This window comes from Camellia sinensis, chromosome 10, assembly GCF_055761805.1.
Source record: "Camellia sinensis isolate YWXY chromosome 10, ASM5576180v1, whole genome shotgun sequence".
Taxonomy (NCBI): domain Eukaryota; kingdom Viridiplantae; phylum Streptophyta; class Magnoliopsida; order Ericales; family Theaceae; genus Camellia; species Camellia sinensis.
Window position 1 is genome coordinate 132,594,928 of NC_138970.1, and position 11,452 is coordinate 132,606,379.

An 11,452-nucleotide genomic window follows, 5' to 3' on the forward strand; every position below is an offset into this window, starting at 1 on the left:
TTCTTTCCCGTACAATCTTGATCGACTTCATCATCGACTTCTTTCTTTCTCATTCTCTTATTCCTCCGACTCCCCTCGCCTCTATCGTCGCCATCATAGCCATCAATTTTGGCGGCCAACAGTGGTGGTAGTTTTTCATTTCGATATAGAGTGTCGACCACGATAGTGATGAAGACGAGGGCTCCGGGGAACCTGGCAGGACTCCAGCAAAGGGCTCAGGCAGCTAGGCTACCACGGCTATCGCGATTTTAAATTTGGGGACGTTTTGAGATCCAGTGATCTCCATCGATCTATCTGCTTCATCTTTAGGGCTTTGCGATGACGGACGACGGAGAACCAGGATTTAAGATTTTCAGCCATGGCGAGGTGGCAGAGTCGGTAGAGCGGCAAAGGGTGAAAGAAAGTGGTGATGAGAGTGAGAGAGAGAAGTGAGGGAGAGAAGCTACGGAGGGAGAGAGAGAGAGAGAGACGCTGGAGAAAGAGTATGGTTTGGTTTAGAAAATAATATATATACATGGCAGTTTGGTTATTTTATAAGAATTTATTCTTATAGACAAAATATTTTAACACCTGAACTTTTCGGTAAAAAAAATTTAAAATTAGATTTATTACCCAAACACCCTACTTCTTATTTAAATATAAATATATTTAATAAATATAATTTAGATAGAGCAAGTTAAAACAAGGTAAGAGAAGCAAAATTCATCCCTACCCCATTTCTTCATTAGAGTAGAGAAAATCCATGCAGGGCAGACGAGGGATGCCAAGGCGGAGCTAGGCGAAAGAAAATGGTCACCCCTAATTAATCACACATTTTTGACATAATTATACTAATCTCCAAAAACAAAGGGACGGGGCTGAGAGTTGTGGCCCTCCAAGGTTCTAAAAGTTTCCATTTTTATACGTATGTTAAGTCTAAATTTTATTATTTACTTTTTTTTGTACATTAGGTTAAGGCTCTCCCTACCCTCAAAATTCAATATAGCATTCCTAAAAAATTTGTAAAGTCTTCAATGTATTAGAGTAGCTTTCAAAATTTAATAATTCATTTAATGGTTCCATAAACATTTACAATAACGGTTGGTAAAAAACTAGTTTAAGCCTAATCGACAATGATTTGATCGACAGACTTAAATCAATTTTAAGTAAACACAAATAAAAATCAGGCTTTGTGGTTGAGTTCTATACCTTAAATTGAATAAAGACCTTCTTGGAGGTAATAAGGTAAAGAAAAGATAGAACATAAAAAAATATGTATTAATTCGAATGAATTGTCACTTGTCACTAGTTACAAGAAATTAAACAAGAACAAAAGATTGAAGAAATACAGAAATCGACTGGAGAAAAGAAGAGAAGTGGAGGTTGGAAAAATCTACTGGTTTGAATCTTCTCCTAAAATGCTAAGTTAAACTACTCCTAGATAGACTCGTTAGGAGTGTTTTTGATGATTGAGATGTCCTTTTTTCATTCTTCAAGTCCTTCTTTTATACTTGCTTAGCCACCTCAAGTTGTAGCTATCAATCCATGATATTCCTTGATCTTTACTCCACTCAACCATATCCCATATTTTCATAGGAACTACTTGCAAATTTTGTGTTTTGACTTGATATTGACCCCCCTGATTTTAGCATATTGTTTCTAATTGATTTCAACAAATATCTTTATTGGCTTTATTTAATCTTTTCAAGCTACATCATCATCTCTTCCATGCCACGTTATTAACATACTTGTCACACCATGCCAGCATACCAGTCGACATAAATAATAAAAATAAATGTGGCCAAGGTTATTCTTTGAAAATAGTTAATAATTTCAATCGACAGACCATAATCGAACTTGGCCATAACTAATAGGCCACAATTGACAAAAAAAATAAAATGTGATGCAAACAATAACGTTAAGGTAGTCATATTTTCTTATCATGTTTTGTTTATCATTTCATGTATCAATACTAAATTGATATTAAGTATGAGTGGTTAAGGTAATAAATAATTTGTGATAAAAAAAAAATATGATTATCTTAATATTATTGAAAAATTTGGGACAGGCAAAGTTAGAAAGTCATTGGTAATCACGTGCTAAAAAAAAGACATGCTTAAGAAAAAATATAGTCTACTTGTGATTCCTATAATTTAGTGTACTTGTTGTGTTAGAAAAAGAATATAGTCTATTTGTGAGTTTGTGTAATTTATTTAATTGGATCACTTTATAGACCTAAGGATATTGCTTAATAAGTTAATAGATTCCCTCAATTATTACCAAATACTATTTTATTTTTTAGGAAAAATTATTTGTAAGGCCTATTATAACAACTTGTTTAGTATGAAATCTAATGAAATTTTTTATAGAGTCTAAAATTTTATTTAGATAAGAATGTGTTCTATAAGATCTTATAATGGGTAAATCAGTGATAGTAGTGGACTATTGTACCCTTTGTTCCCATATTGTATCACATTTGGCTTGTTTTGTTTTTTTTTCTCCCCTAAAATGAAAGCTTAGGGCGATGTGTGTGCGATTGTTTGTCGCTTCAATTGCAGGATTCTCTTGCATTTCAAATTGTTCCTTTAATGGATTTGGATATGGTGGATGGTTGATAAAGGTTGAGGGTTGTGTGTTATTCATTACGTAACTAGATGATTCCAATGTTTTTTTTTTACCACAATGTGTCCACACACTTAGTTTGGGTTCATTAATATGCACCCATCTTATTTGATGTCAGGTAACGACCATGCCACATCCGGAACCCAATGTAATAACACATTCACGTTAGGATTATTTCCATGGCCCAAAAAGTGGTAGTTTGAAATGTATGATTTAGGCGTCCGGATCCTCTAGGGTGAAAAGCCTACAGTCATCTCCTAGAGTGAACAATCCAACGGCTGACATTAAACCTCACCAAAATGACGTCATTTTGGTGAGTACTTTGAAGAAAAAAAAAAATCAATCCATGGCTCTCCTCTCCTTTTCTCTCTCTACCTTTTTGAAAATCAACCCATTTTGAAAATCAATCCATGGCTCAAGTAATAGAAGAAATCTCACAAACTCATATTTGAAAATCAATCCATGGCTCAAACTCAAGAAATCTCACAAATCAAACGATGGATTGAAACAAAACCCAGAAAGGTTGAGTCAATCCATGGTTACTAAAATCAACAAACCCAGAAAGGTTGAGCCATGAAATCTTTCTGGGGTACTAAAATCCATGGATTTTAGTATCAACAAAACCAGGTTGAGTCGTGTGGGTACTAAACCTTTCTGGGTTGAGCCATGGATTGATTCTCAGAGCTCATTGTTCATTCATGGTGGATCATCGTCTTTGGGTAGTCATTGCTGTGATTTTCAAAGAAACTTTGAATGCTCTGTCTTATCTTTTCCCCAGATGAATTTTTTTTTTTTTCAAAATTAATCCATGGTTTTTTGATTTCTTGAGCCATGGATTGATTCTCATAGATGGGTTTGTGAGATTTCTTGATTTTGAATGGTTTTCTCGAGCAAGAAAATGTCCAGATGAATTTTTTTTTTTTTTTTCAAATCAATCCATGGTTTTTCGATTTCTTGAGCCATGGATTGATTTTCAGAGATGATTTGTGAGATTTCTTGATTTTGAATGATTTTCTTGAGCAACAAAATGCCCAGATGATTTTTTATTTTTTTTTCAAATCAATCCATAGTTTTTCTATTACTTGATCCATGGATTGATTTTCAGAGATGGATTTGTGAGATTTCTTGATTTTGAATGGTTTTCTTGAGCAAGAAAATGGAAAAGAAAAGGTAGAGAGAGAAAAGGAGAGGAGAGCCATGGATTGATTTTTTTTCCTTCAAAGTACTCACCAAAACGACGTCGTTTTGGTGAGGTTTAATGCCAGCCGTTGGATTGTTCACTCTAGGAGATGACTGTAGGCTTTTCACCCTAGAGGATCCGGACGCATGATTTAGTGCCTTGTCGCCATCATTTTCGGAAGATGACTTTCTCATATTTCATCTGACAGTTAAGCACCCACCAGTCACTACAGGAAATTAGGGGTTTTGCGGCGTTCAATTAGCGGCGTTTAATTAAACGTCACTTTTTTTAATCTTTAACGGCGTTTTATAACCGTCGCAAAATTTTTTAACCAAAACGGCACCGTTTTCTATTTAAAGGCGTCTAAAACCGCCTCCAAATGCGGTAGATACACGCGCCCCTTTTCTGAAAACCTTATTTTCTAATCTGAGCCCTCTCTCTTATACGCACACCTCTCTTATCTTGTACGCAGACATCTCTCTCTCTCTCACAGCGACGAAGAAGATGGAGGAGATAACTCTACGAAGAAGCTTCGTCTCTCGAAAGATGAATCGACTGTTCAGAGCGATTTCGAAGATTCAGATCGATATCAATCGGCTGTTCAGAGCGTTTTTGAAGATTCAGATCAATTTCGAGATTCAGGGCGATTTCCATGCTCCGTCGCCACCGTCATCTGCACCGAAGAGGTAGCGAGCTCCACCGTCTCTCTCTCTCTCTCTAGATCTCAATCCCAGATTGATCCAGATGAGGTTAGGGCCCGTGCTAAACAGGTTGTGCAAGATCAGCGCTGTCTGAAGGTTAGTCTTCCTCTCTTGGGCACTTGAAATGAAATAGATCAGAATAACTATGGATGACAAACTTTTAGTCTACAGGATTCATGTATAAATAAATATGTGTGGATGGATGGATGGATGTATATTAATATTATATATGTATAAATATTATATATAAATATAGAGTGAGGAAATTGGATGTATGTATATAAATATTATATATGTATAAATATTATATATAACCATTTATCAATTTGGTTCCCCTTTAGATGTGCAATTAAAAACTGGGGAAATTGAAAATACTGAGAAAATACTGAGAATTAGGCATGCGTTTGGCTGCCGAGAAAATACTCTGAGGAAATTGGAAAACAAGAAAGCTTCCATGATTTATTTTTATTTTTATTTATTTATTTATTTATTTTATAAATGAAGATTACTTATCCAAATAACCTTCTTTGCTAAACTTTAGTTGAGTTTTTGTTTCTAGAGGGCAAATCAAGGGACATTTACGATGCAAATCGGTCATATGGTTTTTCCCTCATTGTATATTTTTAAGCAACCTGGCAGATTGTAAGAAAAGGTTCCATACCTTTTGAGTTTCTATACTAGTGCACGATCTTTGTGCTAATTTCGTGGAATTGAAAAGATTTATAATCTGTATCATCAGTTAGGTGGTTGTGTTGATTGTTTTAGGGTTATCAATCTGTAGGATTGGAAGACTGAAAGATACAAAGAAATTATCAGATCTGGGACTGTAAGTACAAATTTTTGTATTCTTCGTTTATGATTACTTGTTTGTTGATTTTTGTTAGTTGAAAAAACTTCTAGAACCATCACAAGTAGTAACTTACTTCTTGTTTCTTATTCTTAACAAATAGATATTAGCCCTTTGCAACTGCAAAGAGGATGTCAGAAAGAAGGTTCACTCTGTGATTGAAAAGTTTGCTGAACGTGGACTTCGATCTTTAGCAGTTGCTAGACAGGTTTGCAGACTCACATTTTTACTCTTTCTGATTCATTGGAACAATCTTAATTGTTAAATTTGGCTTATATTATTTATTTGCAGGAAGTACCTGAGAAGACAAAAGATAGTCCAGGGGCACCGTGGTAGTTTGTTGGTTTATTGCCTTTATTTGATCCACCTAGGCATGATGGTGCAGACACCATCAAAAGAGCTCTCAATCTTGGAGTGAATGTAAAGATGATTACTGGTAATAATACCGTGCATACACTATTGTCTTAACTGATTTTTTATTGCTTATTTTTTTTTTTTTTGGGTCCAACCTTGTTAGGTGATCAGCTTGCAATTGGCAAGGAAACTGGTCGGCGGCTGGGAATGGGAACAAACATGTATCCATCTTCTGCATTGCTTGGCCAAGACAAGGATGCATCCGTTGTGGCCCTCCCTGTCGATGAGTTGATTGAGAAGGCTGATGGATTTGCTGTAGTATTTCCAGGTGACTCTCTCTGTCTTTGTTCCCAATTTGTCTAAAGGATATGAAACACACTTTTCCTGATTCATGATCGTGGGAAGTGTTCTTTTGGAACCATTATTTTCCCTAGTTTGAAAAACTGCACCAAATTATACTGAGTTTTTTTATTAGCATCCTGAACTGTTTTCAAATATCCTCTATGTGTGGATTGAACTTCTGACCTTTTCTTTTTGATTTTTTTTCAATTTCAACATTGATCCAGAACAAATCAATGTTAACAATACATGTTATTCTCTCCTTTCTCCAAAATATGTCGCTTTCTTCAAATCGTTGTCTTAAATAAATCCAGAATACCTAATTATTTGAACGATTTTGTTAGCATGTGCCCTAAGTACACACATTAACATGACCCTTATTTCAATAGCAAATATAACAAGTTCTGAAGCTGTACTGGAATCTTTTCTTTGTTTCTTTTTTTTTTTTACCCCAGTAGATTCCATTTTTTATTTATATTTATTTTTAATGGGCTGTGTTCTCTGTACTTTTTATAGAGCACAAATATGAAATTGTGAAGAGGTTGCAAGAGAGAAAGCATATTTGTGGAATGACTGGAGATGGTGTGAATGATGCCCCTGCTTTGAAGAAGGCAGATATTGGAATTGCTGTTGCGGATGCTACTCATGCTGCTAGAGGTGCTTCTGACATTGTCCTCACTGAACCTGGACTCAACATTATAATAAGTGATGTGCTCACTAGCAGGGCTATTTTTCAAAGGATGAAGAACTATACTGTAACTTACCCTTCATCTTCTCTTTATTCCAATCCTTCACTGTTTTTTTCTGAAGTTTCTAAGTCTACTTTCTTTTGACTTCAGATCTATGCAGTTTCAATTACCATCCATACTGTGGTATGTTAACTAAAACTCTTTAAGATGTTCATAAAAACTGCTGTTGTTATATAAAAAAAATTGTTTTAATTTGTTTCTTCTCTTTAATAAATTTTCCAGTTTGGGTTCATGCTTATTGCCCTGATATGGAAGTTTGACTTTGCTCCCTTCATGGTTCTAATTATTGCCATCCTAAATGACGGTGAGATCATATCCAGCAGTAAAATTATTCTTATTATTATTTTTTTTTTTTTTGGCCGGATGGGACTTAAGGCTTGGTTTGCTTTGGTTTGGTTTGGTTTGGCCGGGGGGAGGGGAGGGTGAGGGATTCAGCATTTAACTTTAAATTTAAGACAACATCAAGCTAACTGTCCAACTTTCCATCTATTATATAACCCTAGGAACAATCATGACATTCTCAAAGGATCAGTGCAACCATCCCCAATGCCAGACAGCTGGAAACTGAAGGAGATATTTGCAACCGGCGTTGTGCTCGGAGGCTATTTGGCACTAATGACAGTAGTATTTTTCTGGCTTATGAATGATACCAAATTTTTCTCGGTAGGAATATATTTTCTCGTGCATAAAATTATAACTTTACCCAAATGTTATAGGTTCAATTTGTTTACCTACTTTGTTAAACAATGTAGGACAAATTTGGTGTGAGACCATTGGGAGAGAAGAGGCCTGAACAGATGATGGCTGCATTGTACCTACAAGTGAGTATCGTGAGTCAGGCTCTCATATTTGTTACAAGGTCTCGCAGCTGGTCCTTTGCTGAACGCCCTGGACTACTCTTACTCTTTGCTTTTGTAGCCGCACAGCTGGTATGAATTTCCCAATAACCTACTAATATTCATGTGCAAAGACAAATATCTCTATCGCAATGTGCTTGATATCATAGTAATGGAGTTAGTTTACAAAATAAAATTTTAAAAATAAAAACATATTTAAATGAAATACAAAAAAACAAAGTACTATATGAAAAATCCTGAACTTATCTGATGAATTTGGGAATTGAATTGGATAGGCTTGTTCTAATGGAGGTGTAAACTATTCTGTAATTTGACAGATTGCCACCTTGATAGCTGTTTATGCTAAATGGGGTTTTGCAAAGATAGAAGGATGTGGTTGGGGCTGGGCCGGTGTCATCTGGCTTTACAATGTGGTAACATATATTCCGCTTGACTTACTCAAATTTGAGATCCGCTACGCTTTAAGTGGGAAAGCTTGGGATACCCTTTTGGAGAACAAGTTAGAATTCAAATTCTCTAATAAAGGGGAATTTTTTAGTATATGATTTTGTTTGAATTTTTGTAGTTTTCTTGTGGTTTTCTGATGACTCTTTAGTTCTGGTACTTATTTTTTTTCTTCTTTTGTAACACAGACTGCTTTTACTACAAAGAGTAACTATGGGAAAGAGGAGAGAGAAGCACAGCGGGCTACTGCACAGAGGACTCTACATGGCCTTCAACTACCGGAAACCACTAACCTTTTCTCTGACAAGAGCAATTATAGGGAGCTTTCAGAAATTGCAGAGCAAGCCAAGAGACGGGCTGAGGTTGCAAGGTGAGTGATTATTTGCTCTTTTTATTTGACTTACATATATTTTAAGTTTTGTTGCCGAAAAAAATTTCTAGAACAATTCTTTAACCATGAAAATAGTTGAAATTCAAGATGTCTAGATGATTCCTTGAACATCTAATTGAATACTATATAGAAAATAAATACAAATTAAAAGTGGACGTCTAAAACAAAATGGAATACTAAATCAACGAACACAAAAATGACCGATTAGATTTCTAAGGTGCTCAATACCCATTGGCACCGTTTCTAGTTTCTCACATGCGATACCACTAGACAACTTAGATTACAAATGGGTTCTTGAACAGTTCTAAAGACTGGTTGCATTGTGTTTTTCTAGTTTACGGTAATTCATTCAGTTTGGGTAATGATTCTTCATTAAATTTAGGTAGATGTCGGCATCAACAGGCAGTGATGATTCTTCTTTTTTATGTTCTAAAACTTAAAAACTTCTATTAGATAACACTTGTATTCATGTTGAATTGCAGGAAACTGAGGAGATGATTGCAAATGTTCTTGGGGTAGAAGTTTTTAGGCAGACAATTGCTGGTAACATTCTTGTGGGCAGCTATTGTGCCTTCTCCAATAAATGTGGCCTGGTAAGAAATTATATTCTGCATCTGTGGCAATCTTATCAAACATCAAGTACCAAAATTTTATCTTCTTTTGTTGTCCCCTTTCTAATGGAAATTGTGTTGGAGCAGGCCCATCCTCATACATCCATTGAAGACTTGGATGAACTTTCAACCCCCCTTCAGGTCCCTTTGGTGGCAGGGACTGTGAACCGTGGTAGTGAAGTGATAGCCGCTGGCTTGACAGTTAACGACTGTACAGCGTTCTGTGGATCAAATACTACAGCAACAGAATTGTCAGTCATTGAGAGTGTCTTCAAGTTGCGAGATGGTGATTTGGGAATTTCAGGAGATGGCTACAGGTGGCGCAAGTATGGACAAAAAATGGTAAAGGGAAATCCTCATCCCAGGTATGTGCCTATCTTTCAGTTTAACTTTTTAATTCTGTATCTGATTTTTGTACCTTGATCAGGCTATAAATGCTTGTTTTGTTGGTGCTCCATCTAGATTCATGATGCTGATTTGCATTAGTTATAGTCACTCTGGTTATGCAATCTCTTTCTTGAAAAGTGACTGTTCTTAGGTTATAGGACGTCACACTTGAAGTTAAACAGAGTTAGCTTCAACTTACTTGTGGTGTATGGATGACTATTTTTACACCCCTTAACAAGTTTTCATGCGAGTTATAGTTTACCAAACTTGCATTTGGATTAGTTATCTTTTTTTCATGCTTATCAAGCATGCTGCATGCAATCATACAAAAATCATCCTTCAGTCACCATTTTTTTATTCTGGAAGAAAAATCATCTCTTGACACAGAACACAAATAGAAGTGGGGACAACAAAATAAGTATATATTTTTATGCCAACAGAGGTTGATTAAGTTGGTAAGGATCAGACACTTTGCCTCCACGGCTTAGGTTCAATTCCCGCTGCCAGCAGTCCTCCTTAGTGGGCGATCTATAATAAATTAATAATAAATTTGAAGATAGGTTGTCACATTAGGTCATAACACCTCGTAGCGACTTGAGTGTCTAGGAAAAATCTCCCTAACTATTGATCAATTTTATGGTGGAACATAGAAATTAGTTGCAAACTCCTCGTAGAGGGCTTCTTTTATGCTATAAAAATTAATTGTCAATTATTTTCTTGTCTCCACATTGAATATTTTCACATGTGGCAGCTATACTTACTCGGGAGAAGCAAGTGAAGAGTTTGACAGGGATGATAATACTTTGACACTCATCAAACCATCTCCTATGCCTTCAAAGGATATTCGAAGTCCACTTGAAGTCGGATCAGTACACGGTGGAAACAACGGGGTATGGAACGTTGATTTGGAAGAAAACAAGATAGAATAATTTGAAACCCAACTCTGTTTGATTGTGAGAAGCTATTTAACTCCGAATGATCATCCTGATGGATATGAAGTTGCTACATGTAGAATTTATGTGAGAAGAGAGGGAAAAAGCCATTGAATGGAATATGATGAAGTTTTTTTTATTTGTTCTTGTTCTTTTACCTTTTCCCCCCCTCTAATTCTTTTTATCTTGTTTAATTGGATTATAGCGTACTGTATGGTTCCAAATGTATCATCTTGTTGCATATAGTTTAGACTCATCTTTGGATATAGTTGGAAGACAAGTGGTATTTTTAATATTATAAGCCATATTAGTGTGCTTTCTATTCCTTTTTAATTTTTTTGGGCTTCTTGACCATTTTGATTTTAATTGATGTATTTAAAGTCTGAATTGTTGCTATTCTTAGGTATGTAATGCATTGTTTCTTATTTTTAATTTTGTTTTCAAGCTTAGTTTATTTATTATTTTAATAAACATCAATTATTAGTTCTTAATAATTGTTTGATAGGTATTTTTTTTGTTCAACCATATAAAATTAACGAAATTTATAAATTAAAAAAAAAGGTTATGGCGGTGTTTAAACGTCACTATATCCCACCGCAGGGGCTAGATTTTTAAAATGTATAAATGTCTATGATGGCGTTTTCAAAAGCGTCGCTAAATGTCATAATGACGTCATTGTACAGTTAGGTAGGACATTTGAAAACGCCGCCTATACTAATATAACGACGTTTTTCAAACGTCATAAAGTTATAGCGACGGCCGCGTCATCGACGTTTGGTACTAAACGTCACAAAAAGAATTAACGACGTTTTTAGTACTTTTAGCGGCGTTTTTTAAACGCCGCTAAAAGTAGATTTTCCAGCAGTGAGCACGACCAAAGAAGAAGCGGATACCATCCCCGGAAGAGAAGTTAAGTCAGATCAAGCGCGGATGATGTGGCTGCATGGGAAGCGATAACAAGAAGACTGTAAAAAGCCAATCTAGTCACATTTGAATAATAGTCATTGAGTCGATATCGAATATAGTGAATAAAATGGTGACAAATGAATTGTTGACACG

General features: G+C 35.6%; 1 pseudogene across 1 annotated transcript; it reads left to right on the forward strand.

The window, feature by feature from the left end:
- The first annotated feature begins 318 nt into the window (after positions 1-318).
- On the forward strand, positions 319-10,724 carry LOC114301065 (ATPase 5, plasma membrane-type-like; annotated as a pseudogene). The gene is made up of 15 exons (XR_014341495.1): positions 319-428; positions 4,254-4,578; positions 5,264-5,308; positions 5,433-5,537; positions 5,621-5,765; positions 5,847-6,011; positions 6,539-6,777; positions 6,862-6,894; positions 6,994-7,075; positions 7,275-7,434; positions 7,524-7,700; positions 7,946-8,442; positions 8,946-9,056; positions 9,162-9,439; positions 10,213-10,724. The product of XR_014341495.1 is annotated as an ATPase 5, plasma membrane-type-like (transcript).
- The last annotated feature ends 728 nt before the right edge of the window (positions 10,725-11,452 follow it).